Source organism: Apium graveolens, chromosome 10 (assembly GCF_009905375.1).
Source record: "Apium graveolens cultivar Ventura chromosome 10, ASM990537v1, whole genome shotgun sequence".
Taxonomy (NCBI): Eukaryota; Viridiplantae; Streptophyta; class Magnoliopsida; order Apiales; family Apiaceae; genus Apium; species Apium graveolens.
In genome coordinates, this window is record NC_133656.1 from 223,086,248 (window position 1) to 223,095,592 (window position 9,345).

Genomic DNA, 9,345 nt, shown 5'->3' on the forward strand with positions numbered 1-9,345 from the left:
AAAATCTGTGTCAAGTGTGGTAGTGTAAATCATTTGTCTGTTAACAGCAAATCTGTCATGCCTACTTTCATGTCTGTGCCACCTCACTTTCCTAACATGAATGTCATGCCTCCCATGCCTATGAATGTTATGTCTACACAGAATATGAATGCACAGTTTGCTAATATGCCATTTGCACCTAATCCTCATTATGCTGCATTTAGTATGCCACAAATGCCATTTAGCATGCCTTACTGGAATAACATGTTCACTAATAGCATGCCATTCCCTGGTGATTATAATATGCATGATAATTTTGTTGCAATGAATGGTTTCAAAGGCCCAACTCAAATGACTAAGGATGAATCTGATATCCCCAAGTCAAATGAGGTAAAGCCCAAGGAACTGAAAAAGAAAGCTAACAAGGCAGGACCCAAGGAAACTTGGGTACCAAAATCAACTTGATTTGATTTTGATGTGTGCAGGGAAATAGAAAGAATCTTTGGTACTTGGATAGTGGTTGTTCAAGACACATGACTGATGATTCTACCCTGCACACAGAGTTTAAGGAGAGAGCTGGCCCAAGTATTACTTTTGGAGATGACAGCAAGGGTTATACTATGGGATATGGCTTGATTTCAAAGGACAATGTCATCATTGAGGAAGTTGCCTTAGTGGATGGTCTCAAACACAACTTGTTGAGTATCAGCCAGCTTTGTGATAAAGGCAACTCAGGTAACCTTCAACTCAGAAGCCTGTGTTGTGACTAACAAAAGAAGCAACAAAGTGGTTCTCACTGGTGTGAGAAAAGGAAATGTGTACCTAGCTGATTTTAACTCATCTAATGCAGAATCTGTTACTTGTCTTCTCAGTAAAGCAAGTCGGGATGAAAGTTGGCTATGGCACAAGAAGCTATCCCATTTAAACTTCAAGACCATGAATGAGCTAGTAAAGAAAGAACTGGTTAGAGGCATTCCTCTAGTGGAGTTTTCTAAGGATGGATTGTGTGATGCCTTCCAAAAAGGGAAGCAGATTAAAGCATCATTCAGGAAGAAACTTGATTCAACAATTGAAGAACCTTTGCAACTGCTACACATGGATTTGTTTGGACCAGTCAATGTGTTGTCCATCTCAAGAAAAAGATTTTGCCTAGTAATTGTAGATGATTTCTCAAAGTTCTCTTGGACATATTTCCTAAAGTCTAAAGATGAGGCTAGTGAAATCATCATCAACCACATAAGGAAAGTCAATAATCATCCTGATTTCAAGGTTAGAAGAATCAGGAGTGACAATGGAACTGAGTTCAAGAATTCTGTCATGAGAGCATTTTGTGAGGAAAATGGGATTCTGCATGAGTTTTCGGCAGCAAGAACTCCATAACAGAATGGAGTACAGGAAAGAAAGAACATATCACTTATTGAAGCTGCCAGGACAATGCTTGAAGAATCTAAACTGCCGACCTAATTCTGGGCTGAAGCTGTAAATACTGCATGCTACACTCAGAATATTTCTCTGGTTAATCAAGCAAGATGCATGATTTCCTATCAATTGTTCAAGAACAAGAAGCCAACTCTAAATTTTCTTCATGTCTTTGGCTGCAAATGCTATATTATGAGAAATCAAACTGATCAAAATGGGAAGTTTGATGCTAAAGCAGATGAAGGAATTTTTGTTGGATATGCTGTTGGTAAAGCATATAGAGTCTACAATCTAAGAACCAACATTGTTGTGGAATCAATACATGTTGTGTTTGATGATATAAAGATTGAAGGACTTCAAGATGGAGATTACCATGAGAGCCTCAAATTCGACAATGTGGAGATGGTTAGTGATGACAGTGATGATGAAAGTGATCAAGAAACAGTATCAAAGGATAATGCAGAAAAATATACTACCAATGAAGCACAAAACTCAACATCTGTCGAGTTGCATAATGCTTCATCCGTCGGGAGGCAATCTGCGTTATCCGTCGGGAGACAACCAGCTTCATCTGTCGGTACTCAAAATTCACCATTCGTCGGGTTATCAAAAGGAGCAGGAAGTCAGGATAGATCATCTACAGAAAGTTCCCCTTTCTCAAATTAAAGATCCACAAACTCAGGGGGAGTTTCTAACAATCAAAACTCAATCACACATCAAGACAATAATTAGGCCTCTTCATCTAGAGTTAATATACCTCAACAAAGAAAATGGACAAAAGATCACCACTTTGAGCTAATAATTGGTGATGTTTCTTCTAGAATTCAAACCAGGAGAGCAACTCAAGAAGAATGTCTATATAGCAGCTTTCTTTCCAAGGAAGAACCAAAGAAGGTAGAAGAAACTCTGTTGGATCCTGATTGGATTTTAGCTATGCAGAAGGAGCTAAACCAATTTGAAAGGAATAATGTATGGAAGCTGGTGCCCAAACCTAAAGGAAAGAATCCAATAGACACCAAATGGGTATTCAGAAACAAGATGGATGAAAATGGCATAGTAGTCAGGAACAAAACTAGATTGGTTGCTAAGGGCTATTGTCAACAAAAAGGAATAGATTTTGATGAAACATTTACTCCTGTTGCAAGACTTGAAGACATCAGAATCTTCTTAGCCTATGCAGCTCATGCCAATTTCAAGGTCTATCAAATGGATGTCAAAAGTGCCTTTCTGAATGGAGATTTGGAGGAGGAAGTCTATGTCAGTCAACCTCCTGGTTTTGAAGATCCAAATTTTCCAGAACATGTCTATTTTCTTTTGAAAGCACTTTATGGATTGAAGCAAGCACCTAGAGCCTGGTATGACACTTTATCAAAGTTCCTTTTGGAAAATCATTTCACAAGAGGTACTATAGATAAAACTTTATTCTTTAGAAATGTTAATGGCTCTAGTATACTTGTTCAAATTTATGTAGATGATATTATTTTTGGCTCTATAAGCCCAAACAGCTTCATCGAGCTTTAAAGACCAATCCTTCCTTGACGGACAAACAACCTTCTCTAGAATGCGCTTGATCTCTCTGTTAGACACTTCCACTTGACCATTTGTTTGCGGATGATAGGCAGTAGCAACTCGATGATTCATATTATAACGCTGCATCATAGAAGTGAACTTACGGTTGCAGAAATGCGACCCTTCATCACTTATGATTACCCGAGGCGTTCCAAACCTTGTGAAAATCTGCTTATGAAGAAAATTCAACACTGCCTTTGCATCATTTATCGGTAGAGCTTTGGCTTCTACCCATTTTCAGACATAATCGACTGCCAGCAAGATGTACTGATTGTTACAGGACGAGACAAAAGGCCCCATGAAATCGATTCCCCAAACATCAAAGACCTCGACTTCAAGCATCACATTTAACGGCATCTCATCCTTTCTCGTCAAATTTCCCACTCATTGGAAACGATCACACCTTAAAAAAAATTGATGAGCATCCTTAAACAAAGTAGGCCAGAAAAAACCTGCTTGCAGAATACGAGCTGACGTCTTCTCACCACCATAGTGTCCACCATAAACTGTGGAGTGGCAGTCTCGTAATATCCCCTCCGTCTCACAGAACGGGATACATCTCCTGATGATCTGGTCAGCTCCCTGTCTAAACAAATATGGTTCATCCCACATATACCACTTCACCTCATGCAGAAACTTCTTCTTTTGAGCTGAGGTCAAATTATGAGACATTATATTGCTGACAAGATAGTTTATAATATCTGCAAACCATGGTTCTTCCTCCTGAAGTGCGAATAACTGCTCATCCGGAAAAGACTCGTTGATCAATGTCTTATCCTGTGAAGTAGACTCGGGATTCTCCAATCTAGAGAGGAGGTCAGCTACTTGATTCTCAGTACCTTTCTGATCCTTGATCTCTAACTCAAATTCCTGTAGTAAGAGCACCCAACGAATGAGTCTCGGCTTCGAATCCTTCTTGGAAACCAAATAGTGAATGGCCGCATGATCAGTGAATACTGTCACTTTTGTCCCAAGCAGATTAGATCAAAATTTCTCAAAACCAAAGACTATAGCTAAGAGCTCCTTCTCAGTAGTGGTGTAGTTCATTTGGGCCCCATTTAAGGTCTTGCTAGCATAGTAGACCACATGAAAGAGATTATTCTTACGCTGCCCAAGAACTGCACCTACCGCATAATCACTCGCATCACACATCATCTCAAAAGGCTCTGTCCAATCCGGTGTTGTAATAACTGGCGCAGTGATTAAACTCTTCTTAAGAGTCTCGAATGCCGTCAAACATTCATCATCAAATTTGAAAGGCGCATCTTTCTCAAGCAAGTTGCACAACGGCTTAGATATCTTCAAAAAGTCCTTGATGAACCGCCGATAAAAACCCGCATGACCAAGAAAACTACGGATTCTTTTCACAGAAATAGGTGGTGGAAGATTTTCATTGACTCCCACCTTGGCTTTATCCACCTCAAGACCCTTGCTAAAGACCTTATGTCCAAGAATTATGCCTTCACGCACCATAAAATGACATTTTTCCCAATTGAGCACCAAATTAGTTTCCACACACCTTTTGAGCACGGCACGAAGATTATTCAAACATTCATCATACGAATGTCCAAAGACGGAGAAGTCGTCCATGAACACCTCAACATTATTTCCAATCATGTCAGAGAATATAGCCATCATACATCTCTGAAAAGTGGCCGGTGCGCCACATAACCCAAACGAAACTCTGCGAAAAGCAAACGTGCCAAATGGACAAGTGAAGGTAGTATTTTCTTGATCCTCTGGTGCAATACAAATCTGATTATACCCGGAGTAACCATCCAGAAGACAATAATACTCATGACCAGCCAACCTGTCAAGCATCTGATCAATAAATGGAAGAGGGAAGTGATCCTTCCTCGTGGCCTTGTTCAATTTTCGGTAGTCCATGCATACTCTCCATCCTGTAACTGTTCGAGTGGTAATGAGCTCATTCTTCTTATTTACTACCACAGTGATACCTCCTTTCTTAAGCACACATTGCACGGGGCTCACCCAAGAACTGTCAGAAATACGATAAATGATGCTTGCATCCAGCCATTTCAGAATTTCTTTCTTCACCACCTCGTTCATGATAGGATTAAGTCTGCGCTGTTGCTCAACAGTTGGCTTACTACCCTCCTCTAGCAGAATCTTATGTATGCAATATCAAGGGCTGATCCCTTTGATGTCTGCTATGGTCCATCCAATAGCTGATTTGAATTCTCTCAAAATCCTTAAGAGCTTGTCCTCCTCACTACCTGAAAGGTCAGATGCAATAATAACAGGTAAAGTAGATGCATCACCTAAAAAAACATACCTCAAATGTTAAGTTAATGGCTTAAGCTCCAAGGTAGGTGCTTCCTCAATTGATGGTTTGAGCTTTCCTTCAGCATTCTTGAGGTCAGAAGTACCAAGAGATTCAAACGGCATGTCCAGCTTTCACCTCCAGGGAGAAGCATTAAGATATTGTAATTGCTCGTTGCCATCTTCATCATCACTGGCGAAATCCCCCACTAAGGCCTTTTCTAATGCATCAGATATTAGCATATAATCGAGTTCTGAAGTAACCGCAGAATCAATCACATCCACTTTTAAGCACTCCTCATCTTCTGTAGGAAATTTCATTGCTTTGAATACATTGAAGGTCACATCCTTAACATGCACCCGCATAGTAAGTTCACCTTTCTGCACATCTATCAAGGTACGGCCAGTAGCCAAGAAAGGTCTTCCCAAGATTATGGGAATCTTCTTATCTTCCTCGAAATCCAGAATAACAAAGTCTGCAGGAAAGAAGAGCTTATCCACCTTGACTAGCACATCCTCCACTATGCCCCTTGGGTAAGTAATAGAACGATCAGCCAATTGTAGAGACATGTAGGTGGATTTTGGATCAGGCAAATCCAATTTTTTAAAGATCGACAACGGCATCAGATTGATGCTTGCTCCCAAATCACAAAGGCACTTGTCAAATGACAACTTGCCAATGGTGCAAGGAATGGTGAAGCTACCTGGATCTTTAAGCTTTGGAGGTATCTTTTGCTGCAGCACAACGCTGTATTCTTCCGTTAGAGCAACGGTCTCAAGGTCATCCAGTTTCACCTTCCTTGAAAGAATACTCTTCATAAACTTCGCATAACTAGGCATTTGCTCCAGAGCCTCAGTGAAAGGTATATTAATGTGAAGTTTCTTGAACACCTCCAGAAACTTACCGAACTGCTTATCCAGCTTTTGTTGTTGCAATCTCTTAGGGAAAGGTGGTGGAGGATAGAGTTGTTTCTCCCCTGTATTACCCTCAGGCAGAGTGTGTTCAACAGTAGTCTTCCTTGGTTCCGCCGCTTTCTCCTTTTGCTTAGCTTCTTCATCTCCAACTTCAGCTTCTCCTTCTTTTGCCTTTTCAGCATCAGCAACTTTCCCAGACCTTAAGGTAATAGCCTTGACTTGCTCTTTAGCTTCCTTCCTGCCTGGTACTTCCGTGTCACTGGGAAGTGTTCCAGGTTGACGATTGAGCACTGCATTAGCTGTTTGACCGATTTGATTTTCCAAGGTCTTGATAGAAACCACCTGACTCTTGCACAACAGCTTAAGTTCCTCAAAATCAACACTAGTGGGTACAGCTACACTTCCCTGTTGAGGATATGATTGCCTTTGAGCATACTGCTGTGGTTGCTGGAATCCAGGTGGATTGAACTGTTTACTCACACCTTGCTGATATGGTGGCTGAATAGCATTCTGATTATTACCCCAGCTGAAATTTGGATGATTTCTGTTGTTAGGATGATAAGTAGCTGGCACAGGCTGCTGTTGTCGCTGATAATTGTTCACATACTGAACAGATTCATTGACAAGAGAACAATGATCCGTAGCATGAGAACCTGCACAAAGCTCACAGACCATAGCTATTTGATTGACTCCGTAGGTAGCTAGAGAATCGACCTTCATAGACAGCGCTTGGAGCTGCGCTACAATAGCGGTGGCTGCATCGACTTCCAGAATACCTGCTACCTTCCCAGGAATCATCCTCTGAGTTGGGTTTTGATGCTCATTTGCAGCCATAGTCTCGATAAGATTATAAGCATCAGTATAGCTTTTGGCCCACAAGGCGCCTCCAGCTGCTGCATCGAGCATGGGCCGAGATTGAGCCCCCAAACCATTATAGAAACCAGTGACACCATCCAATCGGGCATTCCATGATGTGGACACTTTCTCAACATTTCCTTGTAGCGTTCCCAAGCTTCGCACATAGATTCTGTAGGTTGCTGCTCGAATTGAGTAAGAGCACTCCTCATAGCAGCAGTCTTTGCCATTGGATAAAACTTCACCAGAAACTTTTGCGCAAGATCTTGCCAAGTAGTGATGGACCCAGCTGGTTCAGAATGTAACCAGTCCTTAGCTTTATCCCTCAGTGAGAATGGGAAAAGCCTCAGCTTGATAGCCTCATCAGTCACGCCATTATATTTGAAAGTACTGCAGATCTCGACAAAATTCCTTATGTGCATGTTGGGGTCTTCAGTCGCAGCTCCTCCAAAAGAAACAGAATTCTGCACCATCTGAATAGTGCCCGGCTTGATTTCAAAGGTGTTAGCTTGAATAGCCGGATGAAGAATGCTTGACTGAATGTCATCAATTTTAGGCCGAGAAAAGTCCATAAGAGCTGGATCGGCTGGAACAATACGATCACCCATGATTACTGGTTCTTTCTGCTCACTTCCTGAATCCGAATCTTCAAAATCTATCTTCTCCGGAATATCAAGAACTTCGTCTGTCTCCTCAACTGTATCTAAAGTCCTCTTGCTAATATTCACGCAAGTATACGCGTTCGCAAGTAATATAGAATACTTTCTAGTTCGTTCCCACAGAGACTCAGACTAATTATATTCACTTAAACTCACTCACCAATGTATGTTTACTTCTCAATGTTAAGACAATAACACTTAGAATAATATTAACTAATTATGAACTACAATTAACTACTAAATTTAACCACTTAATTAACACTTCGAATTAACAATATTAAAACACTCATGAGATCACAACTTCATTACTACTTCCTTCAATAGTTATTGTTATTACCCTTAGCATGCAATAGTGATGATATTAATCGAATAACACGAAACTGATAAAAGCCAACTTTCATTGTACTAATACCATTCTACCAAACATCCACAATTAAGATAGAAGTTGAATATGCATCAATTATGTTTAGTCCCTATATGTCTACAGAAACTGACAACATAATGATTTAAGCACAAGTTATTCCTTTTGATTACACAGGGCGAATAAAACGGTTAGAGTTACCCACTAATCATGCAACATCATACATGAACCTATGCTAGCATGGCAAGTTCTAAATCTCGAGATCCACTGTAGCTTCACAAGAGATTAACACCCTTTCTTATATGTTCGCGACGCACATAAGACGAATACGCACAACCAATACTAGATATCATACAATCATCACACACTAAGGTACTAAACAACTAACTAAAGAATTCCATAGTAAATCCGTTACGACCCCATGATCACGATTAGCCCATGATAGCACTTATCGTCATCATGGGTTCATATGAAAACATGATAAATAAACACAAGAGAATAATAACTAAAGTAATTATATTAAACCAGAGTACGTCACAAGAGTAAATAGGTTCAAAGCAAAGAAAACTAGCATCCAACGTTACAACGAAATAAAGAATCACAAGAAAATATGCTTCCTCTTCGTTGTAGTGTGCTAAAACGGTCTTCTTCCTTATCTCCTTCGCTCCTCGATTAATACAACGATTCAACACACGTGAAACGTCTCTGAATCTACTTATATACAAGTCCCATAAAACTCAGATTACACAGAAGTTGGAAACCAAGCAGAAATAGAAGTCTAAAATAAATATTTTAATTTCCCGTCCCTGCGCGGCCGCTCAGCATAGTTGAGCGGGCGCTCAGACCCCTATTGGAAAATGTCTAATTTTTGCTCCGTTTCTTCGCTGTAATCTGCTCCTTTCTTCCCTCTAGCGATGCTAGACACATGCCAAGGCTTATTATTGATGATTACTCCCCCAAAATGCAACTATTACCCTGAAACACACAAACACTAGAAAAACGCATCAAATACACAAAATACTTGATTTCAATACACCAATTTAAGCCATTTTAAGACATTCTAAGTGGTATAAAATGTCACTTATCACACCCCCAAACTTAAATCGATGCTTGTCCTCAAGCGTCACAGACTCAAAAATAAATAAAAACATGCATGAATGCAATCTATATGAAATGCAGCGATCCCCCTTACTACGAACAAACCAACCAATTTACAACATCTCAATAAATGCAATTAGGCGACTAAAGATCAATCAAACCATGCCAACTAACATACAGCCAGAAACGTTGTGTGTGCAGATGCTT

General features: G+C 40.3%; 1 non-coding gene across 1 annotated transcript; it reads left to right on the forward strand.

Annotated features, from left to right (window-relative positions):
* The first annotated feature begins 7,128 nt into the window (after positions 1 to 7,128).
* LOC141694244 (small nucleolar RNA R71) lies at positions 7,129 to 7,235 on the forward strand. The gene has a single exon (XR_012563565.1). It is a non-coding gene; the product is annotated as a small nucleolar RNA R71 (small nucleolar RNA).
* The last annotated feature ends 2,110 nt before the right edge of the window (positions 7,236 to 9,345 follow it).